The sequence below is a fragment of the Phragmites australis genome, chromosome 4 (assembly GCF_958298935.1).
Source record: "Phragmites australis chromosome 4, lpPhrAust1.1, whole genome shotgun sequence".
Lineage (NCBI taxonomy): Eukaryota > Viridiplantae > Streptophyta > Magnoliopsida > Poales > Poaceae > Phragmites > Phragmites australis.
The window spans coordinates 18956504-18963253 of NC_084924.1; positions in this window are offsets into that span (position 1 = coordinate 18956504).

The window sequence follows — 6750 nt, forward strand, 5'->3', positions numbered from 1 at the left end:
CCCCTAGAGTGGATGATGCTTACTAGTGGCATCTATTAGCCACATTCTAATGCTATGTTCATTCAAAAGTAATTGAGAATTTTGACTTTTACTATGCAGACTTTCATTAACAATAATTTTAAAATATTTGTTCATTAAAATGAAAAAAAACTTTGAAATCGCTTTGTGAATAAATAATGTTAAAAAATTGTATAGTTGTTGACAATTATTTGTAATGAGTTTTTGAAGAATAGAGTGTCCGAGTTGTAATTTAAGACGTAAAAGAAAGCTGAAACTTTTATCATGGTTCTCAGCTTGTTATGTTTTGAAAACATGTCTTATTATCATTTCCTGTATTTTAGTGTATGACAAAAGTTCCAAATCCTACAGTTGCCATGAAGGCAAATGTTTAAGACGCGACGGAAAAACAGAAACTTATCCTCATCATTAGGCTATGCTTCAATGCTTTAGTAATACGTTCACAGCCAGCCGAGTCAACCCACTACAGTTTTAGCAGCGATTAAACAACCAATTGCAGTTTTAGCAGAGGTTAAATTCTCCTAATTTTACACTTGTTACATAGGCTCAAGTTCAAGATGAGAAGGAAAAAATAAGATTGGCCCTACATGTAATCCCATTTTTTAATTATTTTTAGCTCCCATGATTTATTTCTGTAGTTTTTTAGTTTGCCACAATAATTTTAAATATTTGGTTCATTAAAACGAAAATATTAACTATTTGAAATTGCTTTGTGAACAAATAATGTTAAAAATTTGTAGAGTCGTTGACATTCGAACAATAGATCCGTTTTAAGCTCATAATTGTCACCATACAGTAAAAGGAATAAATAGTTGTACATTAAGAGAAAATAAACAAATACACGTAAGAAAAAATGTTTGTATCAAATGGTTGTGTCCAAGTTGTAATTTATTATGTAAAAGAAAGTTGAAACTTTTATCATGATTCTCAGCTTGTAATGTTTTGAAAATAAGTCTTATTATCATTTCTTGTATTTTAGTGTATGATAAAAGTTTCAGATCCTATGGTTGCCATGAAGGCACATGTTCAGACGCGAAGAAAAGACAGAAACCTTTTGATCATCATTAGGCTATGCTTCAATGCTTTACTAGTATGTTCACAGCCTGGCGATTCAACCAATTACAATTTTAGCAGCGATTAAACAACCAACTGCAGTTTTAGCAGAGGTTAAATTCTCCAATTTTACACTTGTTACGTAGGCTCATGTTCAAGACGAGAAGGAAAAATTAAGATTGGTCCCACAAGTAATCTATTTTTTTATTTTGTCTGCCATGATTTATTTGTGTATTTTTTTAGTTTTGCCATAACAATTGAAAAATATTTGGTTCATTGAAATGAAACAAAAACTATTTGAAATCACTTTGTGAACAAATAATGTTAAAAAATAGTATAGTCATTGACAATTATTTGTAATGAGTTTTCGAACAAGAGAGCCATTTTAAGCTCATAATTATCACCATACACACTACTACAGAAATGAGCTTATATACCAGCCCATTAGTAACGGTAGTAATGGGCCGGCAATGATGTGGTATTACTGTCGGTTCATAAGCCGCACAGGAAGAATCTATCATCGTGGTTTATGAACTGACAGTGATGACCCTTGTCAATATCGTCCGATAGCTTGAGCCGGCACTGATAACCAGCTCCATCATCAGTGCCGGTTGAAGCCACCGACCGACAGTGATACTAGAATATCATTGTTGGCTAGTGGTATAATTCAGCAGTGATGTGTATAGTATAAAATGGTTGCCCTTCCTCCCCTTAGTCTGAGCACAACACCGTGTTTTTGGCCCCAATGACCTTCCTTGCCCTCACCGACGCCCATTGCTTGCATGGAATGAAAGTTCCATCCAGTTACTCCGCCAACATAAAGAGACTAGTAAACATTAAAGATTTGAAATTAACTGGCATGAAGTCTCATGATTTTCATGTGATGTTGACACATATGCTTCCAATTGCAATTAGATGTATTCTGCCGCCGAAGATCCAAAACCCAATCATAAAGCTGTGTTTATCTTTCAACGCGATATCACAGAAGGCCATTGATCCAACCAAGCTAGATAACTACAGGAAGACGTGGTTGAGACTCTGTCACAGTTTGAGGCATGTTTCCCTCTATCGTTTTATTATATCATGGTATATCTCATTGTTCACATTGTGAAAAGGATACAGCTTCCTGGCCCAGTATTTCTGCATCAGATGTACCCTTTCAAGAGCTTCATGAGAGTTCTAAAGAAATATATTTGTAACTGAAATCGTCAGAAAGGCTGCATGGCCAAAGGCTGGGGAACCGAGGAGGTCATTGATTTCTGCGTTGACTGCATGAATCTGAAATCAATTGGTGTGCCTGTATCTCACCATGAGGGGAGACTACAGGGTAAATGGACAATAAGTGCAAACTCATTCTTCACTAATGACCATGTTTCATTTGCGCATATTTCGCAATTCTGCAACAATCAGTTGTAGGAGACCCGTATATCGAAAAACACTAGAAGATGCTACATAGCAAAAACCCAGGGAAGTCTGATGTTTGGATCGCGCAAGAGCATCGAGATCATGTGGCTCCTGGTTACACAGACATGTGATGGATAAGCAGATAGAGTGTGCTCAGTTGAATGTGTTGGTTCACGAACCGTCAACTACAATCCTCACATTACAAGGATATGACATAAATGGCTATACATTTTATACGAGAGCTCAGGATAATAAGAGCACCAACCAAAATAGCAGCGTCGGTATAGATGCCTACGACTGCAATGAAAATAGGGAGATCTACTATGGATTCATAAAGGAGATCTAGGAGCTCGACTATGAAGTGTTAAAGGTTCCTCTTTTTCGGTGCCACTAGGTTAAAATCCCAGGGGGCAGGTAGATCTACAAGTACGATATGACTATAGTGGGCCAAAAACTCGTTGGATATAGCAAAGAACTATTCGTACTTGTGAATGATGTTATACAAGTCTTCTATGTAAAGGACCCAGACTCGGCTAACAAAGAGAAGCACCACATAGTTCTTCAAGGAAAAAGAAGTATTGTCGGAGTGGAGAATATCATTGATGAGGAAGACTACAATCAATTCGATGCGCTACCTCCTTTCGGAGAGGACATCGACCTAGGTTCCATGGAAGACACCAATGAACCTCCTATGTACAATTTTTGTTTTCCATTTAGGTATATAGCAAACTTAATTTTGGTATATAGCAAGTTCAAATTAAAATAAATATGTTTTAGGATTGGAGGTTAAAAGAATGTTAATAAATGTAGATAGTACGATCACAATTGAATACATTTGACTAGCATGACGGTTAGTTTGTTCGTCCCAGATGGGGCCAGACGTCGCAGGTTCGACGCTTGTGCTCAGAACCAATTTTTTTTCCTCACAACGCGCCCAGGAGGGGTGGGGTGGGGGGTTCACTGCCAGCTAACTTCATGCCCCGGCAGTGAATCCCCCCTTCACAGCTGGTAGATATTTGAGCCAATAGTGAAGACAACCTTCACTACCGGCCAGTGAGGGTTTCATTGTTGGCTAACGTTATGGGCCGATAGTGAACCCCCATCACTGTCAGCACACAGGGTGTGCTGGCAGTGAAGGGTACCCCTATAGTTAGATGCACCGCGTTCTCCCTCTGGACTTAGAAAAATTTTCCCTCCTTCCACCAAATTGCCTTCGACACTGTCCTTAAGTGCCGTTGCCTCTACCTTGTCCTCGCCCACGCCACCGGAGGACCACGAGCCCACACCAATGACCCTAAGCCCACCGTCCCAACCCTCTTCGACGTCATCGCCATCCTCCTCCCAGACATCATCACCGTCGTCCTCCATAATGCCGTTCCCATCTTCCTCCCCAACGACAGCCCCATTGTTGTCCCCGACGTAGTCTCCGTCCTACTCCCCGATGCTATTCCCGTCCTCCTCCGTGATGCTGGCCCCGTCCTCCTCCCCAACGCCGCCCCTGTGCTCCACCCCAACACTATCCCCGTCCCTCTCCCCTAGGCCTTCACTGAGGAGTAGCACCCAGTCACTACCGTCTTCTCCCTCTCCATATTCATCACCTGCACCGATGACCCTGCCGTCCCATCCCCCTCCGCCTCCTCCCCCTTGGTCTAGGTATGCCGTCATGTCCTCCTAATTTGATCTTGGGAATATATGCTATGAAAATTGAAAAGAACAGATGCTTTGGGAGTACACAGATGCTATGCAAATTGATTTGATTTGATTTGATTTTCATGTAAATTGAGAATGCTCGATGATGAACTAATAGTTTGAGATACACTGAGATTGGGAATATTTTCTTATTGGTGTGTTTGTTCTCCAGTGGACTGCTAGTCTTTTTGATCCCTGGTATATGTCAGTTTGAGATTGCGCATATTTTATTATTGTCAGTACTTATTTTTGCATCCTTTTGTTTAGAACTTGTGCACTCTAATTTGGTATGGTAGCACTGTCCATGATGATGCTTTCAGAACTTTGACAGGTTCTAATTACTAGCTGAGAGCTTAGAAATTTATCCAATCGATGATGTATCCAATAGAACAGTTAGGGGGTAGGACTTCTTTTGTTCTGGAGCTAATTGTTATACAATTTCTGAGAGCACTATTGCACATGTTTTGTTCCTACTATCTTTTGCCCAATCGATGATGTATCCAATAGAACAATTAGGGGGCATGACTTCTTTTGTCCTAGGGTCAATTGCAATACAATTTTTGAGAGCGCTATTGCACATGTTTCATTCCTGCTATCTAGTCCTTGAAATACACATGATGTCAGGATCTATTTTTGATGCTTTGCCGTTATTTTGTTCCAAGGTCATGTGTATTAAATTCTTATTTTGAGATGATCGATGATGAATTGTTAGTATGAGATGCTCGATGATGAACTGTTAATTTGAGATGCTCGATGATGAACCGTTAGTTTGAGATGCTCGATGATGAACCGTTAGTTTGAGATGCTCGATGATGAACTGTTAGTTTGAAACTGGGCTTTGAGCTAGCAATGCAACAAAAACTACACTGTCTGTTGCCTTTATTCAGCCTGTATGTTGTCCAAGATTTTATTGTTTACTGCCTTGGAGATGACGTACATGCTATGAGATAGTAACTAAGATTGGGTGGTGCTTATATGTCTCCTCTATTGTTCTGTTCCGTCTCCCTCACGTCTTCCCTCTTCCCTGCTGTGTTGTGCTATGCTCTCTACCCATTCAGCTGCTTTTCTGGCTTTTTTCGGCTTTCTCTCCCTCACATTTCCCCTCTTCCCTGTTGTGCTATGCTATCCTCTCTACCCACTCAGTTGCTTCTCCCTCTCCCTCTGTTTTGATATGTACTGCTCCCCTGTTCCACCTCTCTGCTCCCCCTCTCCTGCGTTACCTTAGCCAAACTCTACCAGTATCTATGCATTTTTTTCATAATGCTCTACCAGTCTTTGAGGAAGTGGTATACAACGATCTTAGTTGAGAATTAATTCCATTAAAATATTAGACAACATATAGGCTGGTTAGGTGATAGAGCGCACCCTAATTGTCGAATTATGTGCCTTTGTCCAGTTAATGATAATTTCAGCATATCTAGTTAGGGTACATGGCATAGTTTAATCCTGGAGCCAACTAGATTTTCAGTTCTAAGGCTATTTTCATACTTGTTTTTCTTTTTGCAAATGATGAAATTAGAGACCATACATATGAGTGCAGAGCTCGACTAGGATGGTTATTACACATGCACCTTGCACGTATTTTCACTATCCTAGTCGAGCTTGCAGTCGTATATAATTATCTCCATAATCTGATGCTAATGCTGTTTTCATACATGTTTTGCTTTTTTGCAAGAAATTTGAATAGTTTTGTATTATTTAATTATATACTATGAGTGTTGAATTATTTTTTATATACTATGACTTGTAATTATGTAATCACAATATTGTTCTCTTTTATCTAAGGTGGCAAAGAGGTTGTATTATTTAATTATGTGCCTTTGTCCGGTTAATAATAATTTGAATAGTTTTGTATTATTCAATTATGTATTACGAGTCATGTACAGACACAAATGAATCATGACAATGTACTTTTTTTGTTAAATGTAGTCATACTGCATCTCACTGCATTCTATCTATTGACTCCCTCCTAGTTTGTTACAATATTATGACAACCTCTTTCCCTCACTAGTTGGCTTTCTCTCTATCTCCTTCCTTCCCCAGCTCTCTATTTGTATAATACTCAATTGTTTGTCGTCATCGTATGCAGAACTTTTAGGAAGGGATAGCATCACCAACCGCTCATTGTGATCGTATGGAAAACACTCAGGAAGGTGGCTAATCAGAGAGAGTTATGAGGCCATACAAGTCAGTCTGTGGGATTACTGTTCACGATCACGTACCTATCAGCTACAGATTGTAGACTGATGAACGAGGTGATCCGCATGTGGTTCCTGATTCGATCAAGAATGACATCTTGTGGCCCAAGATATTAGAGATGTTTGACTTCCCTAATGAGACAGATATGGAAGTAGTTAAGCGTATGATGCTAATGATCATGGGCATTTCATTTAAGAATTGGAAGGGCACACTGAACAGAACGTATTTGCAAAAAAGTGCAACACCAGATTTCCACAAATGGCCGCAACTGTAAGATCATTGGTAAGCCTTTGTGGAGTATAAGTTATCAGAAGAAGCATAGAGGTTGATTGAGGTCAATAAAGCAAACTCGAAGAAGAACCTCTACCCCCACAAAGTTGGCAGTCG